Source organism: Crinia signifera, chromosome 9 (assembly GCF_055691185.1).
Source record: "Crinia signifera chromosome 9, ASM5569118v1, whole genome shotgun sequence".
Lineage (NCBI taxonomy): Eukaryota > Metazoa > Chordata > Amphibia > Anura > Myobatrachidae > Crinia > Crinia signifera.
In genome coordinates, this window is record NC_139225.1 from 143,455,606 (window position 1) to 143,474,635 (window position 19,030).

The 19,030-nt window shown below is 44.2% G+C and overlaps 1 long non-coding RNA gene across 1 annotated transcript in view; it reads left to right on the forward strand.

The window, feature by feature from the left end:
* The first annotated feature begins 529 nt into the window (after window positions 1–529).
* The window catches only part of LOC146036210 (uncharacterized), a 32,733-nt gene continuing 14,232 nt past the window's right edge, over window positions 530–19,030 (forward strand). Inside the window, exon 1 of the long non-coding RNA XR_014460787.1 lies at window positions 530–724. This is a non-coding gene — a long non-coding RNA (uncharacterized LOC146036210). The remainder of the gene's footprint in view (window positions 725–19,030) is intronic.

Below are 19,030 nucleotides of genomic sequence, written 5' to 3' on the forward strand. Positions count from 1 at the left end.
CATCTCCTCGCATGTCTGAAGTACAGATTTTTCTGTTTGATCTATCTGATGGGAACAAAAACCTGGAAATGTATGGGAGCAAATGCCATTAAAAAAATTGTTCCCAAACGCTGGAAAACAGACAGTGATCAGTCAGACAAATTGTTTAAATCATTCTCATAGAATTTTTTTTTTCTGTTTTCCTGCATTTGGGTGGAAATTTTTTATTGTCATATGCACCCATACATTTCCAGGTTTTTGGTCCTACCAGATAGACCAGACAGAAAATCTGTACATGTGTACGGTGCGTGTGTATGTGTATACGTGTGTTCAGCTGCAGGAGAAATCATTCGATGGACCCTGACCCTATATTATCTCCTAGCTTCGCAAATGAAATTCAGTGGGATGTGTGAGTTGGCTGATGGCCTGTGATGTCCCCAGCAGATATTGCGATGACCGTGTAGTGTTCCCATGGATGATCCCCCGCCGCCGTATGTATGCGAATGACTCGGCAACTATGCAAGTCACTGAAGCCATTCACAAAGGCACATGCGGAGTCCCAAAAATATCGGGACTTGGCCAAACTCGCAGTACTGCAAGTCAATCAGAATCACCCTCTTAGTCAGCTGGTGACGAGTGCAAGTGTGCTAGAGTGCACACCGCTGACACCCATTAAGCAAGTGTCCTGACATTGATGAATGAAGTCCTGAGCTGGTAGATCGGCGCTGGCTGGCAGGCAATCTATGTGAGTACTAGGTGATTCATTGCGCCCTACGGGCGCTCTTCAAACCGTCGCAAAGGGCTCTGCCCCCTTTAACTGTAAATATGTGCAGGAGGGGCGGGTGCTGAAATACTGGGGGTGCGTGAGGTGTGGTGTTTACCGAGGTGGATGTGGGGTTGGTGGAGTTGCGGGTGTGTTGGTGTGGGGGAGTTTGATTGGGTGTGGTATGGGAGTTTCAGGTGCGGGGGTGCCCCGTCTGGGTGGTGTAGGTTGGTGGGGTGTAGTGGTTAAGTGAAGGGCAGTTGTGGGGGTGCTATGGGTGTGGGACAGATGGTGGTGTTGTGGGGGAGGTATGATTGTGTGGGTTGTTCAGGTGGGTGATAAGTGGGTAGGGTGGGCATGTTGGGTTTGTATTGGGCATGGGGGACATGCTGGGGGTTGCAGTGGTTGGCATTGGGTACATTAAGGCTTGTAGTGGTTGGCAGTGGCCATGCTTTTGCTTGTAGTGGTTGGCAGTGGGCATGGTAGGGCTTGTAGTTGATGGCAGTTGGCATGCTGGGGCTTGTAGTGGGTGACATTGGGCACATTAAGGATTGTAGTGGTTGGCAGTGTTCATGCTGGGGCTTGTAGTGGATGGCAGTATCTTGCCCCCCACAGCCTGACCCTCCTCAATAGTGACTAACTCTGGACCCCACTATCTAAACCTAACTAACCCACTGTGACTAACCTAACACCCTACAAGCTAACCCACTGTGATTTCCGCCTCCACTGGCTTTTTGCAGGGTGATTGATACCCTGTGGCCATAACCATGCATTTTGTGGGATTTCCCCATAAACCGCAGGGGTTCCCTGGCCGTTGGGAGGGAGGGCTGCAGACATCAGGTTAGTGGCCTTCACAGCGCTAGTGCTTGCAGGCAGGGGGAAAATCATTTGATGGGGTGTAATGTCATGGAGACCCAAAGGGTGCCTTGGACTAAAAAAAGTTTGGCAACCACTGGTGTAACTGATATCTCCCCATATCAATTCTTCTCAGATCATTTACACCAGGCGTGTCCAACCTGTTTTGTGAAACTTCGCATCCCAGCATGCCTTGCCATAGTTTTTGCATTCCCTAATAGCAACACTGTGGCAAGGCATGATGGGATGTGTAGTTTCACAAAAGCTGGATGGCTGCAGGTTGGACATGCCTGATTTACACTATCGTAGAACTTACACCATTCATCAAGTTCAGAAAAACAAAATACTAGGTATACTGTATAAGGCGAAAAAAAGGGGTTAACTGATCACTCAATTAATGACCGCAGTATTGTGCTGCTCCCAGAAGCCTGACGGTTTCCTAAAATGAGATTGTGACTTCAATTATAACATCTGGAGGCACTTAAACGTTGCTACACCAAATTTATCAGGAGCTCCCCACCTCTAATGAGATTGTGACTCAGGGCCGGCGCCACCACTAGGCAAATCTAGGCATTTGCCTAGGGCGCCGGCCACTGGAGGGTGGCATTTTGCCCCCCGTGCCACGGGGGTACCTGTCCTGCGGCGCTGTGTATTTAAAGCTGGCGGCGGAGGCAGCGAGGGGTCCCTGCAGTCAATAAGAAATAACGAGCGCTATCCGCCGGGCTATGCGGAAGCGCTTCTGTTGTGAAAACCCTGTCCGCACGCTGATTGGCTGAGATTCAGCCAATCAGTGTGCGCCGTGCGGCCAGTGTTTTCACAACAGAAGCGCTTCCGCATAGCCCGGCGGATAGCGCTCGTTGACTGCAGGGACCCCTCTTTGCCACCGCCGCCAGCTTTAAATACACAGCGCCGCAGGACAGGTACCCCCCCCCTCCCCCGGCACCGGGGCACCCCCACCCCGACTCGCCTGGGGCGCTCCGGTGCCTCGCACCGGCCCTGTTGTGACTTCAATTTGAGACCCAGTGGGTAAGAGCAAGAAAGATCTTATTTAAATTGATGGACTAATATATAGGGGAAATCGTGTTAAATTGTGTGGTATAATACTGGACATCATCAATTGATTTTTTTATGATTATTTATTTATACCTTTATGTATGGTTTTTATTTATGTGTTAATATTTTATATCCATTAAATAATTGATAGATCATCACAGTGCGCTCTCTTAATTGATGAAGTTCAGAAAAACCATTTTGGGGAAATTGTGAGTATTCGTGTACGCGTATGCCATCCTGAGATGCCCTACGGGCCCCTGTAGTCTTTACATGGCAGCTTGTGCAGAAGTGGCATCTATTTAGATCTCTCTCCACTGTTCCCTGCTGATACTGCACTGCCCTCCCGCTCCACTGTACTATACTGGCTGTATTGCTTGTGTGTCCACTGTGGAGCATAGATGCTGAATTCTTGGCTGCTCTCTATTGGAGAAGAGCAGCCATTTCTTGATGTCAGCATAGGCGAATCTAGAAATATGGTAATGGGTGGTCCCAGATCCAAATATTGAAGTAGGCTGGACGCGCCGAGAAGGGGGTGTTGCCTCGTGGAAAGGAGGTATGTCATCACAAAAAGGGGCGTGGTATTACACATTAGACCACACACCCTAATGCCCATTACACATTTTAGCAAACTCCGTAATACCCATTACAAAGAAAGCCACACCCAGTAATGCCAATTACACATAAGGCCACACACCATAATGCTGATTACACATTGTGCCACACATCATGATTCCCATTACATACTATATAACAAACCATAATGACAATTACATATTTGACACATAAGTGCCGCTTACCTACATGCTCATTGCTAGGGGCTTTATGTTCGATGCCAGGGGCTTCATGCTTGATGCCAAGGGGGCTTTATGCTTGCTTGGCGTAACTTCTGTAAGGCAGCCACAGCTGCCGCTTGGGGGAGCAAGTGACAGCAGGGTCTGTGTAGGCGCCGCCACCAGCTCGACACACTGACATGCTGCTGCCTGCCGCTGCCCACTGGCCGAGCACCGGAGGCAAGTCAGTCGCAACGTGGGTGCGGCCATGGCAGAGACGACAAATCCCCGTACTGATTCAATTGACTGTACACAGAGCCGGCTATTGGCTACTGTGTACAGCAGGCATTCCCAACCACGGTCCTCAAGGCACACCAACAGTGCAGGTTTTAGTGATATCCAGGCTTCAGCACAGATAGTTTAATCAGAATCCCTCAGATACTAATTAAGTCACCTGTGCTCAAGCCTGGATATCTACAAAACCTGCACTGTTGGTGTGCCTTGAGGACCGTCTGCTGGTCTCTCTTCCTCTCTCCTGCTTCAGTTCAGCTTCTCCGTTAATGCTGGGGGGGGGGGGGGGGGGGGGTTGTCAAGGGTGCAACCCCGGACCACCCCTTAGATTTGCCTATGGATGTCAGTTGCCCATCCACTTCCCATACAGGGCACCTGAATACCTAAGACACCATAGAGGTATATTCGGTCAACCAGAATAACAACAGGAAAACAACTGGTAAGTGGTGCAGTGTGAGAACCCTGAAGGATACATAGAAACATAGAATTTGACGGCAGATAAGAACCATTTGGCCCATCTGGTCTGCCCCTTTTTTATCCTTCAGGTAATCTCAACCCTTTTTAATACTTATTTATTTGTAAGGATATTCATATGCCTATCCCAAGCATGTTTAAATTGTTCTACTGTATTTGCCTCTACCACCTCTGATGGGAGGCTATTCCACTTATCCACTACCCTTTCTGTGAAGTCATTTTTTCTAACATTTCCCCTGATGGTGCCTGCAAGCAATACGCTGACTGGCAGGCACACCCGCGGGTTCCTGTAGGCCCTTGCCGTACACTGCCTCCCTCATAACTACTCATGTGACTGGGTCCATCCACTCGCAAGACAGATCACCTACACCTATTCAAGGACAGGGGAGCCTAGTTCTGCCCTGACAGCACAGATCCCCAAATCCCCTGAGGATCTCCGAAGTCTGCACGTCGCTTCTGCAGCCCAACCGGATTCTGAGCACTCTGCCCTGGAAAGGTGACCAGGGTAAACGTTCTGTTTTGCTCTGCACTAAACTGTCCTTATCTGGACTGCACAGTCCGGCGGGGGTGAGCTCCTGCTATTCTCAGACAGGCCCATGTCACGCACGAAGACAAAGGTTAACGTCTGCCATTGTCCTCCTCACCAGTATGATTTTTATCTTCCGTATTTTTAAATCGTTATTATTGGGCCACTGCCCTTTTCACAGGAAAAGGAAAAAATGGTAGCGAAAAATCCCAGCGTCCCCTGGGGAGCCCTTTTGTCTGTAAGGAATGCTGTGCACTGATCCGCTGATTACCTGCTTCCCAAATGTCCTGAGCGCTGGCGGTGGGAGGATACGCAGTGAAGTGGCACATTTAGACCAGGAAATAACAGTAGTTATAATAGGTAATGGTACAGTGTAAGAACACTGAAGGAGTCCATATGATATTGATACACTAAGTATGCCAGGAAACCGATGCAGTGTAGGAACACTGATTAAGTCCAGATAATTATGCAAGTTCAGGGAATGCAAATAACAGAAGAATGATGTGGTGGTATTGACCATTGAAGACTTGAAGAATGCCGTGAGAACTGGGTCCAGATGATGAAGCTGGAAAGCAATGGGAAACTCCGATGGTCATTATCAATGGTGAAACATCGATGGAGCTGGATGATCACCAATGAAGAGTACCTATGGCAGAACACTGATGGAGCTGGAGGATCACCAATGGTGAGTATCGATGGTGGAACAATCGAGGGAGCTGGAGGATCACCAATGGTGAGTATCGATGGCAGAACTCAGATGGATTTGGAGAAAGGAAGGTACTCTCTCTTTGTGTGGGTACTCTTGTTTATAAAATGTAACTTTTAATCAAAAATGATAAAAAAATGAATTCATAGCAAATCCATATTTTAAGACACACTGTGACATGTAAGACATAACATTACAATAACATCAATAAATACAGACACTGTATCTAACAAAGACAAATCCATGTAACCCGTATGTATTATGGATTTAAATATCAATTGGTATGATAAATTAAGCCAAATTAACTATAACAGTCAGAGGAAAATATAGATAATCGAGTAATGATATCATGGGATATTATCCTTAGGTCTGACTGTAAGCTCATCAATACCCTGGAGATATATACGGATTTTACAAATATATATCAACCATAAATTGCGTATTGTTAACCAATTAGAGTTATTTCTGAAACACAATAAGGTATCCGGAGATAGAGGGGTGGTAGGTGCTCCAAAAATTCCCACCAGTGGATGGGACAGCTGCTACTGCCCCAGCACCTACCCGGAGCTTAAATAAACTACTGGGTAGGTGTTGGTGGGGGAGTGAGTGTGTCTCAATAGAAGCCATGGTTTGGGATGAAAATAGAGGGTATCTGCTGTCCTTTTCTATCACACTTAGATGAGTACCTGGTAGTAAGTCACAATTGCAGGAGCTCATTAGCGGGATTACTACGGATGACAGTACCCATAAAGGTGTACAGAGAGAGAAAAAAGGATGAAGGAGGAGAAAGAAAAAAGGGGAAAAAAAGAAAAAACAGAGAAAAGAAAGAGGTAAAGTATAGTGTTATTACTATTGGAGATTATGCTGCTTCTCCCCACTTGTTTGGTAACAGAGGTTGGGAGTGAGCGATATCCTTCCAAAGCCAGAGGCGCTATGAAAAGGGAAAAGATGGTTATAGGATAGAACAGTAAAGGGAGCGTATCCACCTAGGGCGAATTGAACCCCAAGGTGGTTGCACCCAGAAAGAGGAAAAGGTGGGGGGAGAGCACCTGCTTGTCGTATACTCAGCTGTTCTGTCCTAATCCCTCTCCAGGGCTGGAGGAAGAAGAGAGAGTCATGAGAGTGTGACAGCGGGATGATGACAGTTTGCCTCACTCTGGGATCTGAGTCTGGTGGGAAAACCTGAGCCGGACTTAGATCCCGGCTTGGATCAGGAAGTTTGGGCAGGTTTGGATCATGGAGATCGGAACCCACTCATTCCTAATGAAAATGGAGGTGTGTTGTTTAGGGGGAGGAAAGAAGTCAGGGATGCCCATCTTTGGCTGGAGATTTCAGTGCAATGTGTGGCTTACTTGTTACTAGGGGTGCCACAAGTGCTTGATAGTGAGTCCCTTGATCTGATTCTATTTCAGATCACTACAGCAGCAGGAGTAGTCTGCATGTAATTGACAGGGCCGTTTCTAGAGGCGGACAAGCCGTGCAGCAGCCCGGGGCGCTGCACGGCTTGTCCGCCTCTGTTAACAGCCTCTCCCCGGCCGCCTCGACAAGATCAGGCGCTCACTCACTGATTTCCCAGGGGAGGGGAGCGGAACGCATCTTGCGTCTCTCCTTCCCCTCGCTCACTGGGGCCTGGCTGTCAGCCAATCAGAGAGCACTCGCGGGCCGGCAGCCAATCAGAAGCCAGCCCGCGAGGCATGAATGGCTGGCGGCTCAGGGACAAGGGGAAGGAGAGACGCGCGATGCGCTCCCCTCCCATGGAAAGAAGAAGAAGCAGCATCAGCAGCACCAACACCAACACCAGCGATGGCAGCGGCGGGGGACTGGAGGGGGAGACACAGGGCCACAGTAAGTTGTGGCACTTTGGGGGCATATGTGTGGCACTGTGGGGGCATATGTATGGCACTGTAGGGGCATATCTGTGGCACTGTGGGGGCATATTTGGCATTGTGGGGGTATATCTGTAGCACTGTGGGGGCATATCTGTGGCACTGTGGGGGCATATCTGGCACTCTAGGGGCATATATGTGGCACTGTGAAGGCATATCTGTGGCACTGTGGGGGCATATTTGGCATTGTGGGGGCAAATGTGTCACTGTGGGGGCATATATGTGTCACTGTGGGGGCATATCTGTGGCACTGTGGGGGCATATCTGGCACTGTGGGGGCATATGTGTGGCACTGTGGGGGTATATCTGTGGCACTGTGGGGGCATATCTGGCACTGTGGGGGCATAGTAGTAAATGGCATCAGTTGTATGGCAGCGGCACCTGGGGCATAATGTGTAATAGGCAGGGGCGTAACTAGAACTTTGGGGGCCCCATAGCAAAATCTTGAAAAGGGCCCCCCCCAACCTCAAGCGACTAAAATGTCCCTTAGTAGGAGAGTGGGGAGCGAGATAGAGAGAACGGGGCTTTCGTAGTTAAGGAGGAAATGGGGGATAAAATAAAAATAGAGGAGTAAGAGAGAGAGAAGAGCGGACAGGAGAGGACATAAACAGATGGAGAGGGCTAAAATGGACAGACAGACAGGAGGCAACAAAGAGAGAGACAGATGGGAGGGGGCCATGAGAGAGGAATGGATGGGAGGGGGCACAGAGAAAGGGATGGACAAGAGGGGGCACAGAGAGAGGGATGGGCACAATGGGGAAAAGAGAAAGGGATGGACGGGAGGTGACACAGAGAGAGAGGGATGGACAGGAGTTGGCACAAAGAGAGAGGGATGGACAGGAGGGGGCACAGAGTGGGATGAATGGATGGGGGCACAAAGAGAGAGGGATGGACAGAAGGGGGTACAAAAAGAGGGATGGACAGATGGGGCAACAAAGAGAGGGATGGGCACAGAGATAGGGACAGACGGGAGGTGTCACAGAGAGGGATGGACGGATGGGCACAAAGGCAGAGGGATGGACAGAAGGGGGCACAGAGAGAGGGATGAATGATGGAGCAACAAAGAGAGAGGGAAGGACAGAAGGGGCAGAGAGAGAGTGAGAGAAAGGCCCTGGGGTTTTAACTTTTTCATATTCAGTTACTGCAGTTTCCACAGCCCCTCACTTCCACTCTCACCTGAATCTTAGAACAACGGTGTTAATGTTTGAACAATAGCGCAACCCCCTTAAAAAGATGCAGAATGCACAAATAAAAAGTTTTTACAATTTATTGTGACATAACTAATGACAAACGTGGTCATGAATAAAAATACATACATACAATTAAAAATGATGGTTTTATCCAGGCAATGAAAGGACCGTTGGTTTATGCACACAAATAATGAGTATTCTTTTTATCTCACCATAGAAGGAAGTTGCGGTGGGCTTTACTTCCGATTGAAGTTCTGCGGCTCCACCGCAGGTGGCTTTCTATGGATAAAAGTGCTCGTGCGTCCTTAAAGTGTCCTGGTGCTTCAAAGTGCAAAGTGGAAAGTGCACTCAATCAGGCAGTCTGTATCCAAATAGGTAGCTGCAACGCGTTTCGGAGATCCATAAATGTCTCCTTTTTCAAGCTGTGTGGATACTGTGTTGCCTTATTCCTCTTAAATACCCACTATCTGGGTCTATCAGCGCTAATCAGCCAATGGGATTCAGTCTCCTGTTTCGCGCGCCGGAAGTGCCGTGCGTTCCACCTGGCACTTCCGGTTTGCGTTCCATTCGGCATAGACTAACTTCCGTTTCCGCTTTAGCGGTTCTGTGTTGCTGTAGCTGATGACATAAACGGACTTTTTATATGTGCAGATCTTTGTGTAATATTCTTTTTGATCTAGTATGCTGTTGTTCACGTCTCCATATACAGCTCCCACCTTCCAATACTGCTGATTTTCTTTGCAGTATTATATCGATGTCCGTCCGCCATCTTGATTGTGGGCAGAAGTGTGGGCAGATCTGATAGTGCTTTTTTTTCAATGTTCTTTTTCAATTCTCTAAGTGGGAAAGGGTTTCTCCTCATAATACCTCCTGTGTGGTACTTCGTATTCCCACATAGTCCATCCCTATTACCGGGAGAACCCAATCCCACTGAGTTTTTATCCAGTTCAATATCATCCGGAATTTACATGAAAAATAATAATTTAGAAAAAGACACAAATTAAAATCAGAATAATTACATAATTGCAAACAATTTACAAGACATTAAGAGTGCACAGATCACTTTTTTTAAAATTAAAAAGTTAAAAAAGAGATTAAAAAAGATTAGAAAAAGTTTAAAATGAATCAGTCTAAAAACCACTTTAATTCGAAGTCAGCATTATGACCATTGGGATGAAGGCTATCCAAAGTATAGATCCACCTCATCTCACTTTTTGCTAACCTTCTCTCCAGATCCCTGGTTTTCCAGTTAGTGGTCACTTGTTGTATACCCAAAAATCTTTTTATTTTGCCTTCACATTTTTGATGGATTTTTAAAAAATGTTCAGACAATGGATGGGTTATACAACCTTTCTTTATATTGTATATGTGTTCTGCTGACCTGAGTTTTAAATTTCGAGTGGTTTTACCTATGTAAATTTTGTTACACTCACATTCCAGGAGATAAATCACGTTCCTTGAATGGCAAGTAATAAATTGATTAATTTTATGGGTCACCCCATTGACTTCAAAATGGGTAGCTTTTTTGTCAAATGGTTTGGTGTTGGTTGATTTGCACATGAGGCATGACCCGCACCGATGAAATCCTTTGTTGCGGTCACTGCCTCCGCTCTTTTCTGGTAAAGCACTTTTTACCAAAAGATTTTTTAATGAAGGTGCCCGCCTGTATATAAATCTGGGTTTGGCGGGCATTGCTCTTCCCAACACAGGGTCATCTAACAAAATACGCCAGTTTCTTTTAATGACCGATTCAACCTTTTTGTGGTGGGACCCATATTGCATAAAGAATGCCCACTCACTGATGTTGTTATCTTTTTTGTCTTTTTTTGGTTTTACTTCCAGTAGTTCTTGTCTACTCAATTTATTAACTTTTTCTCTTGATTCTTGTAGTTGGTCAAATGTGTACCCCTTTTGGGTGAATCTTTGGTCCATTTCTTTGAACTGTTCCTCTCATATGTCTGGCTTAGTGCAGTTTCTCTTTAGGCGCATATATTGCCCAAAGGGAATACTGTTTAGCCATCTTTCATGATGTTCACTTGTTTTTTGAATGTATGAATTAGAGTCAGTTTCCTTTCTGTGAGTTTTAGTTTGTATGGTCCCCTGGTTTATATAGATATTTAAATCCAGGAAAACCAAATTGGACTTACTGATGTTAAAAATCAGTTTTATGTTAAAATCATTCAAATTTAAAATGTCACAAAAATTCTTTAAAAGACTCTCTTCTCCTCTCCATACAAATAAAACATCATCTATGAATCGCCACCAGGCCACCAGGTCCGCCCCTGCCGCCAACCTCTCGTCCACGGCTCCCGTCTCCCAGAATGCCATGAAGAGGTTGGCGTAACTTGGGGCGAACCTGGTGCCCATGGCAGTACCTTTTATCTGCAGAAAATAACTACCATTAAAATAAAAATAGTTATTTGATAAAATGAATAAAATGGACTCTATTATAAAATCTTGAAGGTCTTTGGGATATTCACTATTGTTTAACCCCTTCACGACATTGCCTTTTAAGGTAATTTTTTTTTTTTTTCCTCCTTGCGTTCAAATAAGCGTAACTTTTTTAATTTTCCGGCTATATAGACACATGAGGGCTTTTTTTTTTGCGGGACAAGTTGTACTTTGTAATGGTACCATTTACTGTACCGTATAATATTCTGGGGAATCAGGAAATAATTCAATGTGGGGTAAAAAAAAAAAAACCGCCATTGCACAATTTTGCGCTGGTTACGTTTTTTTTGGAGTTCATAGTTCGTTTAAAATGATGGGTTATCTTTATTCTATGGGTCGTTACGATTCTGGCGATACCAAACTTATATAGTTTTCGTTTTGTTTTACCACTAAAAAAAAAAATCGCAACTTTTACGGTTTTTCTAATTTGCGTTGCGTCGCCATGTTCTGCGGCTTATAACTTTTTTATTTTTCCACCTACGGACCTGGGTGAGGGCTCATTTTTTGCGGGCTGAAGTGTACTTTTTAATTAATACCATTATGGGATATGGGCGACTTTCTGATCTCTTTTAGTTATTTTTTTTTGGGTACGCGATGCGACCAAAAAACGTAGTTTTGGCGTTGGGGATTATTTTCCGTTTACGCCTTTAACCGTGCGGGATAACTAATGTTATATTTTAATAGATCGGACTTTTAGGAACGCGGCGATACCAAATATGTTTATTTTTTTTATTTTTTATTTATTTTTATTTGGGAAATGGGGAAAGGGGGGTGATTTGAACTTTTAATATTTTTTTTTTTTTTTTTATTTTTTTTTTTTTTTTTTTTACTTTTACTACAAGGCCCCCTAGTGTACTTGACCACTAGGGGGCGCGATCGCCTGTACTAGGTTCAGCCATAGAGCTCTATGGCTGAACGTAGTGATTTTATGCACTTCCTATTACATCCTGCCTGAGGCAGGATGTAATAGGTATGCATACACGGCCAGCACAGGGGTCTACATTAGACCCCTGGCTACCATGGCAACCGATCGGCACCCTCCGATCTCGCTGCGGGGGGCCCCGATCGGCGCCGGAGGGGGGCGCCCCCCCTCCGATCAGCTATTTAAGCACTGCGGGCGCTTTGCCCGCGGTGCTTAAAGGGTTAAACGGCCACGATCGGCGAACTCGCCGCTCGTGGCCGTGAGAGCAGGGACCTGGCTGTAATATACAGCCATTACCTGCTCTCTTTCAAGCCAGCTCACTCCGTGAGCTGGCTTGATTCCCCCGCAACGGACATATGACGTATATATACGTCATATGTCGTGAAGGGGTTAAAAAGAATTTGATTGCTTCTTGTCCTTTGTTCCAATCGATAATGGTGTACAGTGTACTGACATCTGCACTAACAAGAAAGCAATTTTCATCCCATAAAACCGAGTCCAACTTTCGTAAAACATCTCCTGTGTCTTTTAAAAAGGAGCGTGTCTTACTTACTAGTGGCTGCAGGTAAAAGTCCACCAGGGCTGAAAGATTAGAGGTAATACTTCCAGTGCCTGTTATTATGAGCCGCCCTGGTGGTTTGGTCAGATGTTTGTGTATTTTGGGTAAAACATAGATGGTAGGAGTTGAGGGGTTAGGAATATTAATAAAATCAAATTCTTCTTTTGATAACAGACCATTCTCCATTGCTTTCGAAGTTATCTCCTTCAATTTATTTGTAATGGGGACTGTGGGGTCACTTCTTAGCTTTTTGTAAGTCGATGTGTCTCCCAACTGTCTCTCTATCTCTTTTATATAGTCTGATTTATTCATGATCACGACCCCCCCCCCTTTGTCTGCTGGTTTTATTATTATTGTGTCATTTTGTTGTAATTTATCAATTGCCATCCATTCTTTTTTTGTTATATTCTTTTTCTTTGAAGTTTCTACCTTTCTTAATTCTTTTGCTACGATAGAATTAAAGCAATCAATACTTCCCCCTTTTACATGTTTAGGGTAGAAATGTGATTTGCATCTCAGGGATGTATTGTTGGTAGTTTCTTCTGTGGGGATTGGCTCTATTTTCTTTTCCCCCTCTTTTGATAAGAAAATTTTTTTGACACTGACTTTCCTTACAAATTTTTGTAGGTCTACAAAAAGTTCAAATGGATTGGCTTTTGCAGTAGGGGCAAACTTTAATCCCTTTTCTAGATTTCCAATAAATGTGAGAAATAGATTTGAACCATTGAGAAGTGATAACTTCGAATTAAGACCACAGAAGCCTTTTTTGGGGAGGGACAGGATACCACCAAGAAGGGAATGAAAAGTAAAAAAACCCATAGAGGGAAGAGGGGGGGGAAGACCAAACCAAAAATTCGACCCAGAAATCGACCCGCCACAATAGTTTCAAATAATATTGATACAACAGGGGGCAAAATATTCAATCTGAGTGACACAGTATTGACCAAAGAAGAAGAAAAAATTCTAGAAAAGGGATTAAAGTTTGCCCCTACTGCAAAAGCCAATCCATTTGAACTTTTTGTAGACCTACAAAAATTTGTAAGGAAAGTCAGTGTCAAAAAATTTTTCTTATCAAAAGAGGGGGAAAAGAAAATAGAGCCAATCCCCACAGAAGAAACTACCAACAATACATCCCTGAGATGCAAATCACATTTCTACCCTAAACATGTAAAAGGGGGAAGTATTGATTGCTTTAATTCTATCGTAGCAAAAGAATTAAGAAAGGTAGAAACTTCAAAGAAAAAGAATATAACAAAAAAAGAATGGATGGCAATTGATAAATTACAACAAAATGACACAATAATAATAAAACCAGCAGACAAAGGGGGGGGGGGGTCGTGATCATGAATAAATCAGACTATATAAAAGAGATAGAGAGACAGTTGGGAGACACATCGACTTACAAAAAGCTAAGAAGTGACCCCACAGTCCCCATTACAAATAAATTGAAGGAGATAACTTCGAAAGCAATGGAGAATGGTCTGTTATCAAAAGAAGAATTTGATTTTATTAATATTCCTAACCCCTCAACTCCTACCATCTATGTTTTACCCAAAATACACAAACATCTGACCAAACCACCAGGGCGGCCCATAATAACAGGCACTGGAAGTATTACCTCTAATCTTTCAGCCCTGGTGGACTTTTACCTGCAGCCACTAGTAAGTAAGACACGCTCCTTTTTAAAAGACACAGGAGATGTTTTACGAAAGTTGGACTCGGTTTTATGGGATGAAAATTGCTTTCTTGTTAGTGCAGATGTCAGTACACTGTACACCATTATCGATTGGAACAAAGGACAAGAAGCAATCAAATTCTTTTTAAACAATAGTGAATATCCCAAAGACCTTCAAGATTTTATAATAGAGTCCATTTTATTCATTTTATCAAATAACTATTTTTATTTTAATGGTAGTTATTTTCTGCAGATAAAAGGTACTGCCATGGGCACCAGGTTCGCCCCAAGTTACGCCAACCTCTTCATGGCATTCTGGGAGACGGGAGCCGTGGACGAGAGGTTGGCGGCAGGGGCGGACCTGGTGGCCTGGTGGCGATTCATAGATGATGTTTTATTTGTATGGAGAGGAGAAGAGAGTCTTTTAAAGAATTTTTGTGACATTTTAAATTTGAATGATTTTAACATAAAACTGATTTTTAACATCAGTAAGTCCAATTTGGTTTTCCTGGATTTAAATATCTATATAAACCAGGGGACCATACAAACTAAAACTCACAGAAAGGAAACTGACTCTAATTCATACATTCAAAAAACAAGTGAACATCATGAAAGATGGCTAAACAGTATTCCCTTTGGGCAATATATGCGCCTAAAGAGAAACTGCACTAAGCCAGACATATGAGAGGAACAGTTCAAAGAAATGGACCAAAGATTCACCCAAAAGGGGTACACATTTGACCAACTACAAGAATCAAGAGAAAAAGTTAATAAATTGAGTAGACAAGAACTACTGGAAGTAAAACCAAAAAAAGACAAAAAAGATAACAACATCAGTGTGCGGGCATTCTTTATGCAATATGGGTCCCACCACAAAAAGGTTGAATCGGTCATTAAAAGAAACTGGCGTATTTTGTTAGATGACCCTGTGTTGGGAAGAGCAATGCCCGCCAAACCCAGATTTATATACAGGCGGGCACCTTCATTAAAAAATCTTTTGGTAAAAAGTGCTTTACCAGAAAAGAGCGGAGGCAGTGACCGCAACAAAGGATTTCATCGGTGCGGGTCATGCCTCATGTGCAAATCAACCAACACCAAACCATTTGACAAAAAAGCTACCCATTTTGAAGTCAATGGGGTGACCCATAAAATTAATCAATTTATTAGCACGGATGGTGTAATGGTTAGCATTACTGCCTCACAGCGCTGAGGTCATGGGTTCGATCCCCACCATGGCCCTAACTGTGCAGAGTTTGTATATTCTCCCGTGCCTGCGTGGGTTTCCTCCGGGTACTCCGGTTTCCTCCCACATTCCAAAAATATACAGGTAGGTTAATTGGCTCCCAACAAAATTAACCCTAGAATGTCTGTGTGTGCGTGTACATGTGGTAGGGAATATAGATTGTAAGCTCCACTGGGGCAGGGACTGATGTGAATGTTCAAAATCATCTCTGTACAGCGCTGCGTAATCTGTGTGCGCTATATAAGAAACTGTTAATAAATAATAAATAAATAAATTACTTGCCATTCAAGGAACGTGATTTATCTCCTGGAATGTGAGTGTAACAAAATTTACATAGGTAAAACCACTCGAAATTTAAAACTCAGGTCAGCAGAACACATATACAATATAAAGAAAGGTTGTATAACCCATCCATTGTCTGAACATTTTTTAAAAATCCATCAAAAATGTGAAGGCAAAATAAAAAGATTTTTGGGTATACAACAAGTGACCACTAACTGGAAAACCAGGGATCTGGAGAGAAGGTTAGCAAAAAGTGAGATGAGGTGGATCTATACTTTGGATAGCCTTCATCCCAATGGTCATAATGCTGACTTCGAATTAAAGTGGTTTTTAGACTGATTCATTTTAAACTTTTTCTAATCTTTTTTAATCTCTTTTTTAACTTTTTAATTTTAAAAAAAGTGATCTGTGCACTCTTAATGTCTTGTAAATTGTTTGCAATTATGTAATTATTCTGATTTTAATTTGTGTCTTTTTCTAAATTATTATTTTTCATGTAAATTCCGGATGATATTGAACTGGATAAAAACTCAGTGGGATTGGGTTCTCCCGGTAATAGGGATGGACTATGTGGGAATACGAAGTACCACACAGGAGGTATTATGAGGAGAAACCCTTTCCCACTTAGAGAATTGAAAAAGAACATTGAAAAAAAGCACTATCAGATCTGCCCACACTTCTGCCCACAATCAAGATGGCGGACGGACATCGATATAATACTGCAAAGAAAATCAGCAGTATTGGAAGGTGGGAGCTGTATATGGAGACGTGAACAACAGCATACTAGATCAAAAAGAATATTACACAAAGATCTGCACATATAAAAAGTCCGTTTATGTCATCAGCTACAGCAACACAGAACCGCTAAAGCGGAAACGGAAGTTAGTCTATGCCGAATGGAACGCAAACCGGAAGTGCCAGGTGGAACGCACGGCACTTCCGGCGCGCGAAACAGGAGACTGAATCCCATTGGCTGATTAGCGCTGATAGACCCAGATAGTGGGTATTTAAGAGGAATAAGGCAACACAGTATCCACACAGCTTGAAAAAGGAGACATTTATGGATCTCCGAAACGCGTTGCAGCTACCTATTTGGATACAGACTGTCTGATTGAGTGCACTTTCCACTTTGCACTTTGAAGCACCAGGACACTTTAAGGACGCACGAGCACTTTTATCCATAGAAAGCCACCTGCTCTGGAGCCGCAGAACTTCAATCGGAAGTAAAGCCCACCGCAACTTCCTTCTATGGTGAGATAAAAAGAATACTCATTATTTGTGTGCATAAACCAACGGTCCTTTCATTGCCTGGATAAAACCATCATTTTTAATTGTATGTATGTATTTTTATTCATGACCACGTTTGTCATTTGTTATGTCACAATAAATTGTAAAAACTTTTTATTTGTGCATTCTGCATCTTTTTAAGGGGGTTGCGCTATTGTTCAAACATTAACACCGTTGTTCTAAGATTTTCCTGGAAGGTGGTGTACCTTCCTTTTTATGTTTGAAAAGCTGCACCTCACTTAATTGATTGCGCTATATTATTCCACAAACACTTGCTCCTTTGTGACTCTCACCTGAATGACACAGTATTTCAGTACAGTACCCTTCCTCGGCACCAGATGCCATGATACGCGTGGTGTGCAGCACAGCAGCAGCCCTCCTGAGTGTCTCCCACCAAACGTCCTCCCCCGGCACTTGCAGAAGTCTCCAAGCCCCCACACCAACTCTAGTTGTGGCCTCTCCTATCTCCGTCTCATGTAGCAGCCTCCAACCCCGCTGGACCGTCTCCCGCAGCAGCAGCCTCCAACCTCCACGTGATACCCTCGCGCAGATATACAGCGCAATGCCCTCGCGCACACATACAGCAGTATGCTTTGTCTTGCTGGTTCATGCTGTCAGGCACCGGCAGTAGAGCAGGCCGTGCGCGGCTAGCAGAAGCCAAGAAGCGCACTGCTTGTGTTTGTGTATGACCGGCACCGCTGCTGGCCTGTAGAGGATTTAAAAAAAAAAAAAAATGAAGGGAAAAAATGTAGAGGGTGCAGGGGATTGCCTCGGGCCCCCCAACCTGCCGGGCCCCATAGCAGCTGCATCCCCTGCACCCTCTATAATTACGCCACTGGTAATAGGCATTATGGTGTGGGGAGTATTGTGTAATTGCCTTCACAGTGTGGGGTGTAAAGGGCATCACAGTGTGGGATCTAATGGGCATTATGGTGTGCGACATAATGTGTAATTGTCATCACGGTGTGCGACATAATGTGTAATTGTCATCATGGTGTGCGGCGTAATATGTAATTGTCATCACAGTGTGCGGCGTAATGTGTAATTGTCATCACAGTGTGCGGCGTAATGTGTAATTGTCATCACTGTGTGCGGCGTAATGTGTAATTGGCATCACTGATAAATAGTGTATAATGATTTAAGTAGCCTGTCATTGTTTGGCCTTGATCTGTGAGGCGTACTAGGTAACTGTGTGGGCCTTTTTATTTTTATGTCACTGTGTGGCCTTCAGCCCGCCAACTTAAGTGCGGGAGGACAATGACAATTCCTGCGGTAACCAATGTCGGGACATGCAGGTTGCAAAAGTGAGATGTAAGGTAATTGTTTTCCTGCTAGACCACGCCCTTATATTAAGCCATACCCCTTTAAAAATAAACCACGCCCCCTATTTCTTCTGTATATGGGGGGTGGGGGGTGGGGGGGTGGGGCGCATTTTTATTTCTTTGTCCTGGGAGCGATATTGTCTAGAAACGGCCCTGGTAATTGATGACATCACTATTGTAACAGCACCCCTGTGTTGGTGTAGTGTTGTACCTTTTTCTTCTGTGACGGCTTTGGCAGATTCGAGACCCTTCACAGCCTCTTCGATAGGACAGGAAATAGAACACATCACAGATCAAATAAAACACAAAAAAGTGAGGGTGACAACCCTTTTATTATGCAGGAGGTAGCTGGTCACCGCTGTGAAGTTTGTGGTTAGATTCAAGCACGTGCAATAAACATCAGCACAACAAATCTTTGCAGTAATGCCTTCAATCACGTGGTATCAGTTATTGGAATAAATCACAAAACCAGGCATCACATTTAAATATATTCATCACCATCAAATACTGTTAATGTTCCCTCAAACTGGCTTAAACTAAGGAATATCCACAAGGTGGCACTATGCACCAAGTAAGAAGGTTCAGTTCCTGTGGTCATAGGTTCCGCAATGATATTGGCACATAAATTTAGGTAAGCCTGTACACCTAGGACCTTATTCAGGACGTTCGGGAGTCCATATGTGCATGCGCAGATGCTGGGTGTGTGAACAAACTGACTTGCGGCCAGTGCGCAGGGGTGGGGGGAGAAGGAATTATGCACCAAAAGTATCCCTGGATCGGAATTATGTACCAGTAG